The sequence below is a fragment of the Nylanderia fulva genome, unplaced genomic scaffold, assembly GCF_048542155.1.
Source record: "Nylanderia fulva isolate GAGA-0341 unplaced genomic scaffold, ASM4854215v1 Scaffold302, whole genome shotgun sequence".
In the NCBI taxonomy this organism is placed as follows: domain Eukaryota; kingdom Metazoa; phylum Arthropoda; class Insecta; order Hymenoptera; family Formicidae; genus Nylanderia; species Nylanderia fulva.
Window position 1 is genome coordinate 115,955 of NW_028190371.1, and position 13,399 is coordinate 129,353.

The window sequence follows — 13,399 nt, forward strand, 5'->3', positions numbered from 1 at the left end:
TAGGAGAACCTTCCGTAAAGATATGATGTTCAACACCATGCGTTTTTACCGAGGAAATTGGAGAAAAACGGGTGAGTCCTGGAAATTCGGTTAAAAATTTGTGGTACACAGAATCAGGAGATGTGATAAAAATTGACAAATGCGCAACTTCTTGAATTTTTCCAGTATTCATAAGACCGGTAACATTATCAATCAATTTCTTGTTTTTAATGTCAATCAGGAGATTAAAATGACAAAGGAAATCGGCGCCTAAAATAGGACGTTGAATATCCGCGACACAAAATTTCCATTTGAATTCTCTCCTAAGACCGAGGTTCAAAATTAAAGTTTTAGAACCGTAAGTATTAATTTGAGTACCATTTGCGGCAAAAAGTTTTAAATTAGTATGCCACGGCTTCAATAAAACCCTTTTAGGTAACAACGATATATCAGCGCCCGTATCGACAAGAAAATTCAAATTTGAATGTCTGTCGAAAATAATGAGGCGATTGTTAGAAACACCGTCGTAAGCAGCCTCAGTCTTAAACGGCGTTTTTAGTTTTCCTGTGAAGCCAAGAATGTTTTGGACATAGAACAAGGTAAAGTACATCGTTTAGCCTTATCACCAAACTTCTTATGGTAAAAGCAAATTGATGTATCTTTAATATCTTTATTTGATTTGTCTTCGTTACGCGATAACGATCTAAATCTTCTATTCTCTCTAGACCGGCTTTTGGAACGATCTCGACGACGAGAAACTTCAAGAGCTTCGATTCTTCGTAGCAAATCCGCGAAAACCGAAGATTTATTATTTGCATTATTGGAAACTTCCGTGACTTGTAAACCGCCGTCCCGATCAGCAATTTTATCGGCTAATTCCGCAAGTTTAATAAGAGGAACATCTTTTACTACGGCTAAAGTCGTTTGAATTCTATGTGGTAAGCGTTGAAGCCAAATCATTTGTAAAACACTATCCGCTAAAGATCCTCCAGACAAATGACGAATTTCTCGAAGTAATTCCGAAGGCTTTTTATCGTTAAGTTCAATTCCAGCTAATATTTGTCTCAAACGTTTTTCCTCTGAATCCGTAAAGCGATTTATTAATATTTTCTTTAAATAATTATATTTATCTGTTTCAGGTGGATTTTCAATGACTTCAGATATATTTACTAAGGCTTGTTCATCAAGATGACGAATGACAGAACTATATTTAATATCATCTGATCGAATTCGATAAACCGTAAACTCATTTTCAATAGAAGCAAACCAGAGTTTAGGTTGCTTATGCCAGAAAGTCGGTAGTTTTAATAAACGAAACTCATTTGAGTGAATTTGTAACATAGGATCACTCACCTGATGTCCAGTTTGAGAAGGTAAAATATTAATATTATTTGATCCAACCTGATTTAATCCGCTCGCCAAATCCATATCAATCTGTGTATCCGTACAGGGTCTAACTGGTGATCTATCGATTGGCATTTTCCTCTTGTTCCAGAAATCCGATAAAATGATTTGAGAATTTCCGTGAAGGACTAATCCGCCTCTGATGTTTCAAAGATCCGGAGAATGAATCTCTTAAAATCTAAATATCCAGCAATTCTTCCAAGCGATGATAATATTTCGCAGACTTCAAATACGACGATCACTTGGCACTTATTCCGCATCAGCTTTTAAAATGCGTCGGCTTTAATATCACGTCGGCTTTAATATCACGTCGACTTTAATATCACGTCGGGGTCACCAAAAATGTAGCGACTTATGAATAAATTCACCAGATCTTTTAAGAAAGCAATGTTTATTCATTGAAAGTATAAAGCGAAAGACAAAAAGAATTAATATATAACAAATAAATGAATGAATGTGTTGTTATGGAAATATATATTTTTCTTAAAAACATTATGTTAATTAATGAATTGAAGTTATTACAAATGTATAAAGATGTAAAAAGTGTAAAAGTGCAGTGAAAAGTGTAAGGTGTAATAAAAGTGTAGAGTGTAAATGAAAGGTGTGGATGATAAATGCTACATATATATATATATATATATATATATTCATTGAAAGTATAAAGCGAAAGACAAAAAGAATTAATATATAACAAATAAATGAATGAATGTGTTGTTATGGAAATATATATTTTTCTTAAAAACATTATGTTAATTAATGAATTGAAGTTATTACAAATGTATAAAGATGTAAAAAGTGTAAAAGTGCAGTGAAAAGTGTAAGGTGTAATAAAAGTGTAGAGTGTAAATGAAAGGTGTGGATGATAAATGCTACATATATATATATATATATATATATATATATGGATGATAAATGCTACATATATATATATATATATATATATATATATATATATGTAGCATTTATCATCCACACCTTTCATTTACACTCTACACTTTTATTACACCTTACACTTTTCACTGCACTTTTACACTTTTTACATCTTTATACATTTGTAATAACTTCAATTCATTAATTAACATAATGTTTTTAAGAAAAATATATATTTCCATAACAACACATTCATTCATTTATTTGTTATATATTAATTCTTTTTGTCTTTCGCTTTATACTTTCAATGAATATATATATATATATATATATGTAGCATTTATCATCCACACCTTTCATTTACACTCTACACTTTTATTACACCTTACACTTTTCACTGCACTTTTACACTTTTTACATCTTTATACATTTGTAATAACTTCAATTCATTAATTAACATAATGTTTTTAAGAAAAATATATATTTCCATAACAACACATTCATTCATTTATTTGTTATATATTAATTCTTTTTGTCTTTCGCTTTATACTTTCAATGAATAAACATTGCTTTCTTAAAAGATCTGGTATATATATATATATATATATATATATTAGAAAATTAAATATTAAATAGGATAAGAGAACATAGGACGAATATTAAACAACATAAGACAAAACACACGGTAGTGTCTCAACATATCATGGAAACCAATCATAATTTCGACGAGGATAATCCCAAGATTTTAGATCACGATAGAAATTATTATAAAAGGTTGATCTCGGAGACTATCCACATAAAACAACAACACAATGGTCTAAATGCAACAGAAGGTAGCAAACATTTAGGTTCTTCTTAGTTTCCGTTATTAGATTCTATTTTTAATAAACAAAGTTATACAACATGATTGTCATTATCCTTTCGTCACTGTTTGCTTAGTATATATAATACCGTCGCTTTAAGATTGATGTCATTGTCTGTTCATAACTCAATTGTTATTGTTAAGTAAACGTGATTATTATACACTGATTAATTTTGACACGTATACATACAGAATAATCTTTATCATTTGACATACTGTAAAATTTATTTATTTTAACTTGGACAAACGATTGGTGAGTTTAATTTAATTATGTAGAAAACACCCACATACAATTTGATATTCTTAAAATTGTTAAAGTTAATTTTTATATATTATGTTAATAGCGTTTATATTGCGGCTGAAGAAGTAAAAGTACGAAACGTTCCGCTTCTAATAAATGTTACATTTGATATTTACGTCTTTTCTATTTTATTTTATTATAACTTCGTACTCGAAAAAGGCCTCATAAAAATTAAATATTATACTTTTAACTATCGAGCTTGTTAATTAATTTTAAATATTAAATATTATAAAAAGGTATTATTTAAAAATAATTAAAAGTGTAAACCTCTAATATATACAAATACAAATTCGAATTTAAAGGGTTCTTTCCAGTTTATTAGCCCTTATTAATTATTTATTTTGAAATATGTGTTGGGAGAGGAGATATTTGAATAAAGTACTTTATGCGTTGAAAACTGTTTATTACGCGAATTCAATACGAGGAGAATAATGAGTGTGTGTGTGTGTAATGCGTGTCTCTCGACCGGGCGGTCGTCTTATATATCGTCGTCAAAATAACCGACGCTTCAAATCGCGCCAATCACGCGAGGACACGAATTCGACAAAAATCTCAGACGACGAACGGATGAACACGTACGGAAGACATACAATACAAAAGAATGTAAATACCGAGACAATGCCTTATAATAATACATGCCCGCAATAACAAGACGGACGACGGATAACTAAATAAGTCGAGCCCGACAAATAAATGCCAACAGTTCGGCCATTCTGACATTAGGCCGTCCCGGCCTAACATAATCAAATATCGCATATCGGTCAAACGCATACTCGTAAATACAATTATAATTTTACATATGGTCGCATCTGATCGGGCGCAACTACACCGCTATATGGCCGTTGTGTCACCTGGAAACCGTCGATATCGCTTACAATATATCGGTCATAATCGAGCGCTTTCTTTATCACGTACGGTCCTTTAAATTTTGGTATCAATTTTTTGTTTATTCCGACCGTATTCTCTACATTTCGTATTTCGACATAATCGCCAGGTTGATATTTACGTGCTAGTTTTCGTCGCAAATTATATCGCGCAGCACTTTGTTGTTGCGATGCTTTAATTTTTATTTCAGCGTCGCATCGAAGTCGATCGAGATCACGCTCCGCGTTTACATCAATCTGTATAAGGTCGCGTAGTACATCATTTGCTTTTCCTCTCTGTTCTAATCCGAACAGCAAACGAGCAGGCGTTTCGCCGGTTACACGGCAGACGGTATTATTCATCGCGTATTCTATTTCTATCAGAGCACAATCCCATTTGGAGGGCGTTTCACACAATTTTGCTAGCATTGGTGTTATTGTTCGATTAAATCGCTCTACCTGCCCGTTGGCTCTCGGTGTTCCAACGGCGATCAAAACGTGATCGATTGATATTGACTTTAAAAATTCTTTAAATACCTCGGACGTAAAACAAGTGCCTCGATCTGAAATCACACGCCTCGGCTGACTGTATGCACGGAAATAATCGCGAAGATGCCTAATCGCTTCCTCTGACGTCGTTGATTTGCATGGATAAAGTCTAATAAATTTTGTAAACGCGTCGATGATGGCGAATAAATGCCGAAATCCCTTTCCGGTTTTTTCTAGTGGCCCCAAATGATCAACGTGAATTGTCGCGAACGGAGAGTTTTCTTTTGGAATACTAAACAAATAACCCTCCGTTTTACCGCTCGGCGGTGAGAATTCTACACAGCGCAGGCAGTTAAAAATGTATTCTTTGACTTTGTCCCGCATCCGCGGGAACCAATAAACTTTCCTTATACTATCGATAACCTTGTCGACACCGACGTGACCCAGGTCGTCATGACAAGTTCTAATCACGTTGATCTCCATCGACTGTGGCACGTAAAACAATAATTTCCTATTTTTGTCCTTCCGATAGACCAATCCGTCGCGCAATTCATAATATTTCATTTCGCTCTTTTCGAGTTCGTCATGAATTTTACTAATTTCTTCGTCGCGGTCTTGGCAAATTGACAGAGTTCGCTCGAATGTATTACCCTCGAGTACTAGAACACTGTGACAGCGGCTAAGCGCGTCCACGTGGCTCATACGTCCCCCCGGGCGGTGAACGATTTCACAGTCGTAGTCTTGTAAAAAGAGAGCCTACCGCGAGATCCGAGGATTCACGTCTTTTTTATTAAGCGTAAGTCGAAAGCTGTCACAGTCGGTCATCACCTTAAATTTCCGTCCCGCCAGATAAATATGGAAACGCTTTATCGCGTACACGACCGCGAGACACTCTAATTCGAAGCTATGATATTTCGCTTCGGTGGACGTCGTTCTCTGGCTCCAAAACGAGATCGGACGCCACAATCCATCGCTCTGTTTTTGGAGCAAAATACCACCGAAACCGCTAACGCTCGCATCGCAATGCAGCTCCGTATCGGCGCACGGCGAATATATCGCCAACACCGGTCCGCTCGACAAACACCCCTTAAGCGTCTCGATTGCCGTGGCTTCTAGACTTTCGAATTTAAACCTCGCGTTTTTTTTTATTAAATCGTATAGCGGCTTCGCTATCAAAGAAAATCCGGGGATAAACCGACAAAAGTAACTCGCCAAACCGACGAATCTCTGCACTTCCTTCGCGTTACGCGGGATCGGGTAATTCAGCACGGATTCGACGTTTTCATTGCTCGGGCGTATGCCGCTCTGACTCACGCAATACCCCAAGTATTTGACCTCTGTTCGCGCAAAGCAGCACTTATCGAGGCGAAACTGCAAACGAGACCGACCGGCCGACTCGAAAACCTCCCGCAAGATCTCGATGTGCTCATCTAGGCTTTCCGTCGCGACCAAGATATCGTCTAGATATAATAATATTTTATTGGCTCTAATTAATGACGCAAACACCATATGTATAAAACGCTGAAACACACGCGGCGCTGTTCGTCAGTCCGAACGGCATATGTAGCCATTCAAACTGCCCCAGCGGCGTCACAAATGACGTATATTTTATCGACGCGGGATGCATCCTGACGTGATGGAATCCATCCTTTAAATCCAAAATCGAGAAATATTTTTTGCTTCTCAAGCGATCAATATTATCGTCGATCAATTCCGTAGGGAAATTATCTCGCACCGTGATTTTGTTTAGTTCGCGATAATCGATACACAAACGAATACTTCCGTCTTTTTTCCTAACGAGCACGATGGGACTCGCATACGGGGAATCGCTGTGTCGTATGGTTCCATCACTCAAGAGCCTGTCTAAAATACCGCGCAAAGCCTCCTTGTCAGCGAATGACAACCTCCGCGGGCGCGACGCTATCGGTTGTTCGTGCTTCAACGCGATGGTCATCTCAAAATCGGGCGCGCCGCTCTCCGCCCGCAAGCAACCGAGGTAACATGCCTCGTACGCCTCGCTGATCTCTCTAACGCTCTTTTCGCCAATACCTTCGTCGATTCGGAGTTCGTCACACATATTGACCGAATCGTCATCACTCTCAATCGTCATAATTTCTTCAAAAATACTCGGCTCCTCAATCGCTACGATTTCTACTGTTTCTCCGAGCGTAACTCGTATCGACGGACACATCAAAAAATCTCTTCCGAGAAGAACATTATACATCATTGCGTCGTCCAGTACTGTGTAAAACTTTATTTTGATTTAGACGCCACAGACTTTTACAATACTATAAAAAATACTATTTACGCGGAGTAAAGAGCCGTTAATACCGCGAAATTGATTTGCGCTCTGATCGACCAGCGAACACAATTTTTCTGGGACGCTACTACTTCTTATTAGGCTGACCGCTGATCCCGAATCAACCACCGCGCCGTCGGTATAATTAAAATCTGCGCCCTCATCCGCCGCTAAAATATCCACACTTACAATGTACGGTTCAGGAAGCGCGGCGGGCCGAACCGCGTCCGCCAACACGATCTCCGTCGATCCCGCCGTCGGACCCGCCACCGCCGGCCGTCCACGCCCAGGGCACCCCGCCGCCAAGTGTCCCGACGCCCCGCAAACATAACACGCGCAACCCGTCGGCGGCCGCCCGCAACTTGCCGCGATATGGCCTACCTCACCGCAGCGGAAACACCGCGTCCGCTCTAACCCCGGTCGCCCGGCTCCATCCGCAGCTGGCCTCACCCTGCCTCCCCGGCTCTCCGCCCGTCCCGGGCCCAACGCCGCTCCTAGTCCCTCGCCGACAGCGGGTCTCGCTCCTCCGGGCGGCCCCATCCTCCTGTCTCTGCGCTCGAACACGATGCTCTCGAAGGCCTCCAGCAGTTCCGCTCCCGACCGGAACCTCATCAGACGCGCCTGGTTCCGCAATTGCACGTTCGTAATGCCCTCAATCACATAATCAAGAAGCTCGTCCTCAGCCACCGGGACACGATTAGCAAGAATCACCTTTTCGTGATAATAATTGCTAAATGGCTCGTCGCCCCTCCACATGCGAGCCTCAAATTTCTCCGGAGCGTGATCCTCGCCGGACGCAAGTCGAACATTCGCGCCATTTCTTCCAGCAGCTCCTCCGTTCCCAATGCAAGGTGTTCGGTTTTGGAGTAGAACCAGGTCAATGCCCGTCCCTTCAAACGAGAGCCGATCAGGATCCTGGTAGCGCCTTCGTCAAGACGATAGGTGTCCCTGAGAAGTCCGAGCTGACTCCTCCACCTCCAAAACGTATTCTCACTTCCGTCGAATTCCGGCAACAACTCCTTGACACCCCTCAAACTTTTACCACCGGACGATCCCGCTGATGCCACCGAAGAGCCGCGAAGCAGCTCTCTCTCCCTTTGAAAAAATGATCTCTCTCTCTCCCACAGATCCTTCTCTCTCCGCAAAAGATTTAACTCGGCGCGTTCTAAATTTCCGAGGAGAGCGGACGAGGCGCCCTCGTGCCCTCGCACCACCGCATCCCGTCTCGCCGCAGTCCTCTCCAACGCGGTCTCCTCCGCAGCAAACTCCTCCAGAAGGTCGTCCTCCGCCAGGGTCTCTCCCATCTCACTCTCCATTTCCGGACGCGAGGCACCCGCTGAACGCCGCCCCTCTGGTTGCTTGTTCAATTCGGCCCACACGCCCGGATCGCCGATCTTCTCAAGCCTCTGGATCAACTCCGCTTTCGCTCCTCCCGACGGCAGCCCTTTCGCCCGTAAAGCCGATTTCAATTCCATCACCGTGAAATTATTACCCGGCGTACTCATTATGCACTTTTCTCCTTTTTTTTTCCAAGTAATTGACACGCGAACGAATCCCACTTCTGATAAACTGTTGGGAGAGGAGATATTTGAATAAAGTACTTTATGCGTTGAAAACTGTTTATTACGCGAATTCAATACGAGGAGAATAATGAGTGTGTGTGTGTAATGCGTGTCTCTCGACCGGGCGGTCGTCTTATATATCGTCGTCAAAATAACCGACGCTTCAAATCGCGCCAATCACGCGAGGACACGAATTCGACAAAAATCTCAGACGACGAACGGATGAACACGTACGGAAGACATACAATACAAAAGAATGTAAATACCGAGACAATGCCTTATAATAATACATGCCCGCAATAACAAGACGGACGACGGATAACTAAATAAGTCGAGCCCGACAAATAAATGCCAACATATGTATTTTTTTATTAGAGCCTTCGAATTTATTTATGTTTTAAAATAATTTTTATTTATAATAGATGATATTTATTCCTGATATTGTCTTTAATTATGGCAGGGCTAAGAAGAGAACATATTTTTTGACCTGAAACAGTTAGCGTTAGAAATGTTATAATTTTTAATTTAACAAAAGAAAGGTCGAAAGTATAAGAATACAAAAAAAGAATTGTAGCAGTACGTTTAGAAAATATTTTGCGATTTTCTTGAACAAAAACTCTGTGTCCACTTGTTTCTTCCTATCTTTGAAAAATATCGAAATAATCTATATTGACTTAACATTGCACACTACATGTTAAATGTTCTGTGTAATTATATATTTTTTAAATTATAATATACATATATTTCCTCCTTTATATTTATTTTTTGCAAAAAACTAACCGCGGATAATTAAATATAATAAACAGACTATAAGAGCAAATTTATCTAGTTGTAGCGAAAAATTAATTTTCGCTATAATCGACGCACCGTCATTCGCGTTTGGCTCTTGTAGCTTGTCCATTATCATATTCATATTTGATATTGAGAGATATTATTTTTATATCTGATATTAAAAATTCTTAATCTCATATATTTGTAATAATTTTTATAATAATAATTGCAACTTTAAAAGATAGCTACGAAGAATTTTAATGTGAAAAAAGAGAAAGCTATACAAGTTATTTACGACCTGTCATTTTGAAAAAGATTTACGTGTTTTACAAAGAATGCCTAACTCGCCTAGATCTGCCACGTCACCACTATAGCTGCTATTCGAAAACGTCCCCGAGTGCATTCTCTTTCTTTCCATATCTCTTTTCTATGTCAATGATATAGAAGGAAAGGGAATGTACTCTGAGGGCGTTTCCAAACGCAGTTTATGCATGCAACCGACGCAAGAAGATATTTTGTGAAATTTATTTTATTATTAATTTGATAAAACTTTTAGTAAAACGCGAGTACTTATTATTCCCAATTTATATTTTTAAATATTTGATATAAGATTATTAAAAAATGTTGAATCTATTTTAATTATAATTTTATTTATTCCGCGCTATTTTAACTTTATTTATCGCACAAATAAAACATATCTATTTCTGATTGAAATAAAATTATGACGATACATTTAAATTAATTATTTCTTATAGTTAATACACTTTTCAAAATAATTAAGGAATAAAAAATTGAGTAAAAAGTTTAACAAACTTGCATGCACGCCGCGATTTCCACCGTTAAGACATAACGTGTTATACGTTTCAAAACCATGAATCATCAGTGTCCCGTTATAGCAAAAAATCTTTATTTAGAATAGAAGAAAAAAATGTCTTTTTTGTCAGTATTTGGTTCGACAAGTCTTCGGCCTGCCTACTGTAGATTTTCAAAGTTAGATAAAAATTTCTTATTTTGTACAGTGATTTTTACATGTAAAAATTATCAATCTAATACAGAAACTAAAAAAAAAATGGGAAGCTTTTGAATATAGTAAGCTTTGCAACCCTCGTTGGATTAAGTTTTGCTTAATTTTGACGAGGTTACAACTGTCCGAATTTCGTGTGTTTTTGAAGAACAAATAACAAGCATTGTAAAAATAAATTATTAAAATACTAAATTAAGTACTAGAATTTCGGAACATAGACTTGACATTAATAAGAATACAACGAACAAATCTGTTATAACTAACCATAGGCTCGATTACATCCACAAATTTAAATGGAATAAAGTAAAAATTCTTGATAAAGAAAATTTCCTCGGAAAAAGATTAATCTCCGAGATGATTTATATTAAAAGACAAACAAATAGTTTGAACTTGCAAACGGACACAGAATGTTTACCTGATACATATATAGACAGTATTGATAAACTACCGAAACTCTGAAAATAGATGCACAAAGATAATAAGTAACACCGCTCATTATCACCTTTCGATCACTTTGTCTATATGGCATTGTGAGTGTGCGGATCTCAGGAATCGATGTTCCTCCTACACTACTGTTGTACGTTGCAATTTAGTCATATGTAAGTCTATAAACATCTTCGTTTTCGTACAACCTATTAAGTTTAAATAAATCAATAACTATTTAATAACGTTATAGGATTCAAATTATTTGTTTCAAATCATCATGTGTCTATCGGGTCTAATAACCGGAGTAGAAACACAATTTACGAATTTTAACCATCACATTATGACTACGTTGGAGAAATATTGCTTTTCATTTTTACATCTTTTTCTCTTTTTTTCTTACCATAATATTTGTTAATCATTATATCTATCATTGTATTTTTAATGCGTTACATACTCTATGACATTTTTGATTACGCTTGATGTATATGTTACCGTTATGACACCGTTTATTTTTAAATTCAGAATTTAATTAGCGTTGATAATGGTCAAAAATTGACCGAAACGTTCGCTGTGTATTTGTATTTAAAGAGGATTTATGTTTAATTCTCTTTTGTCGCCCTTTATTATAATTCATTATTAGACATTAGATTAAAGAATATTATCTTTATATATGACTTTACTTTTAATCATAATTTGATTTTTTTTATTTACTGCTCTTAACAGCCTTTTATCAAATTTATTATAATTTATTAAGAGCCTTGACTTACTACGATTTAAAATACTAAATTTTTTAGTTGAGTTTAGGCAAAGTTTAAGTTAATAAAATTTTAATTTAAGGTTTATTGTTAGTTACAAAGATGCATAATTTAAAAAACTAGGAGCATTAAAAAAATGATGATCTTTTTCGACATTTTCGCTAAGGAAAAGTCATCTCCAAATTGCCTCAGGAATCTTCCATTAAGGTGTGATACGGTATGTCTGGGACACCCTGTATATTACCCAAACATTTTGGCTTACGGCCTCTCTATTTATAATTTTTCTATCAAGAGACACGGTAGTGTCTTGCGACAAGTCATCGAAAATCGTAGATTTGCACAACGAGGTACTTCCGTATATCTTTACGCGAGTTGGACTTTTGACATCTTATATTATCAGATCTCATAGAAGATTGAACTGATCGTATTCTCGATGGACTTAATCGATAGCTTGAATTTAAATTGTATAAGGAAAATGTCTTTACTTTTGCTTATATATACGGAGATATTACGATGTAAAGTTTGATTTTATAATAAAATTGATCATTTGGCTCACCGTCGTCGACCTTCTCAATGCGCATGTACGCGAAAATGTACTGTTGGAGCAGTCAATGCTAGATTGTGTTAATGTCGCTCGATGATCCATGTTAGGTTACATTATGTTGTGTGTCAGGTTTGTGACATGTAACACGCGTATGTAGGTTATATGTATAGGTTATTATATATTTCATGTTTGATTTATTGATGGAAATAGAGAAAATTTCTTGTAATAATTATGATATAAAAAATTGAAAATTCAGAATAAAATGAAAAAGTTAATTAATAATGAAAAAGTAATAATAAATAAGAATAAAGAAAGTCATAAAAATTTGATAACTCATAGTTATAACTTTTCTTTTTACGTTGTTTATTATATATTATTGTTTTTATTCATCTCTTTATTTTATATCAACAATTACGTACTTATGAAGTAGGAGGATGATAGCAACACATGAAATAAATTATAAAAGAAAATCATATATATATGATATCGCATATCATATATATGACATGTATTAGTATTGCACATCGTATACATATAAGTAATGCATAGTATTGCAAAATATATTTTTAGATTCTACAGAAATAGCATGATTATGCAATATTATGCAATACTACAAGTTATATATGATATACTATATATTTTTTTTTAATAATAACTTTTCTGTTACGCTACCTACTATTTTTCCTAACTTTCTCATTTCTATTGTAATACTATTTTATTAATTCTTCATAAGCTTAAGAGTAGATACAGTTCAAAAAATAATTTTAAAATTTTCATAAATTTCTTACAATAGCTTTTCTTATGCTTCCAGCTAGCAGACACACGTCAAAATGACATTTTCAAAAAAACAAACATATAAACACATTATACATATATGATTTCTAAAAAAAACTATAAAAACAAAAAAAACATTTGCTATAGATAGAAAACAGAAATGAAAAGTTTAATCTTGTTATAATATTAAAATAAAATTATTAATGCAAAAAATATTTTTGTACTATTTTTATAATTTACTTTAATTTTTATTTAATTGTTTAAACTATGAATTATTGGTAACGATACAAAAGAAATATTATTACAAGAGTAAACAATGCATTTACTAATGAAATTATTAACTGACCAAAGTTTAAAAGTAGACAAATTTTTGACAATAAAAATGTTCAAGTCAGAAGACTGACATGGATAAGAATACAAATCTTGATATTCAAGAAATTGTGTTCCTATAATATAAATGTAATCCAATAATATAA

General features: G+C 36.0%; 1 long non-coding RNA gene across 1 annotated transcript; it reads left to right on the forward strand.

The window, feature by feature from the left end:
- Nucleotides 1-767, forward strand: LOC146722519 (uncharacterized). Its single transcript, XR_014925123.1, has 4 exons — nucleotides 1-71; nucleotides 221-337; nucleotides 415-578; nucleotides 705-767. It is a non-coding gene; the product is annotated as an uncharacterized LOC146722519 (long non-coding RNA).
- Nucleotides 768-13,399: the final 12,632 nt, after the last annotated feature.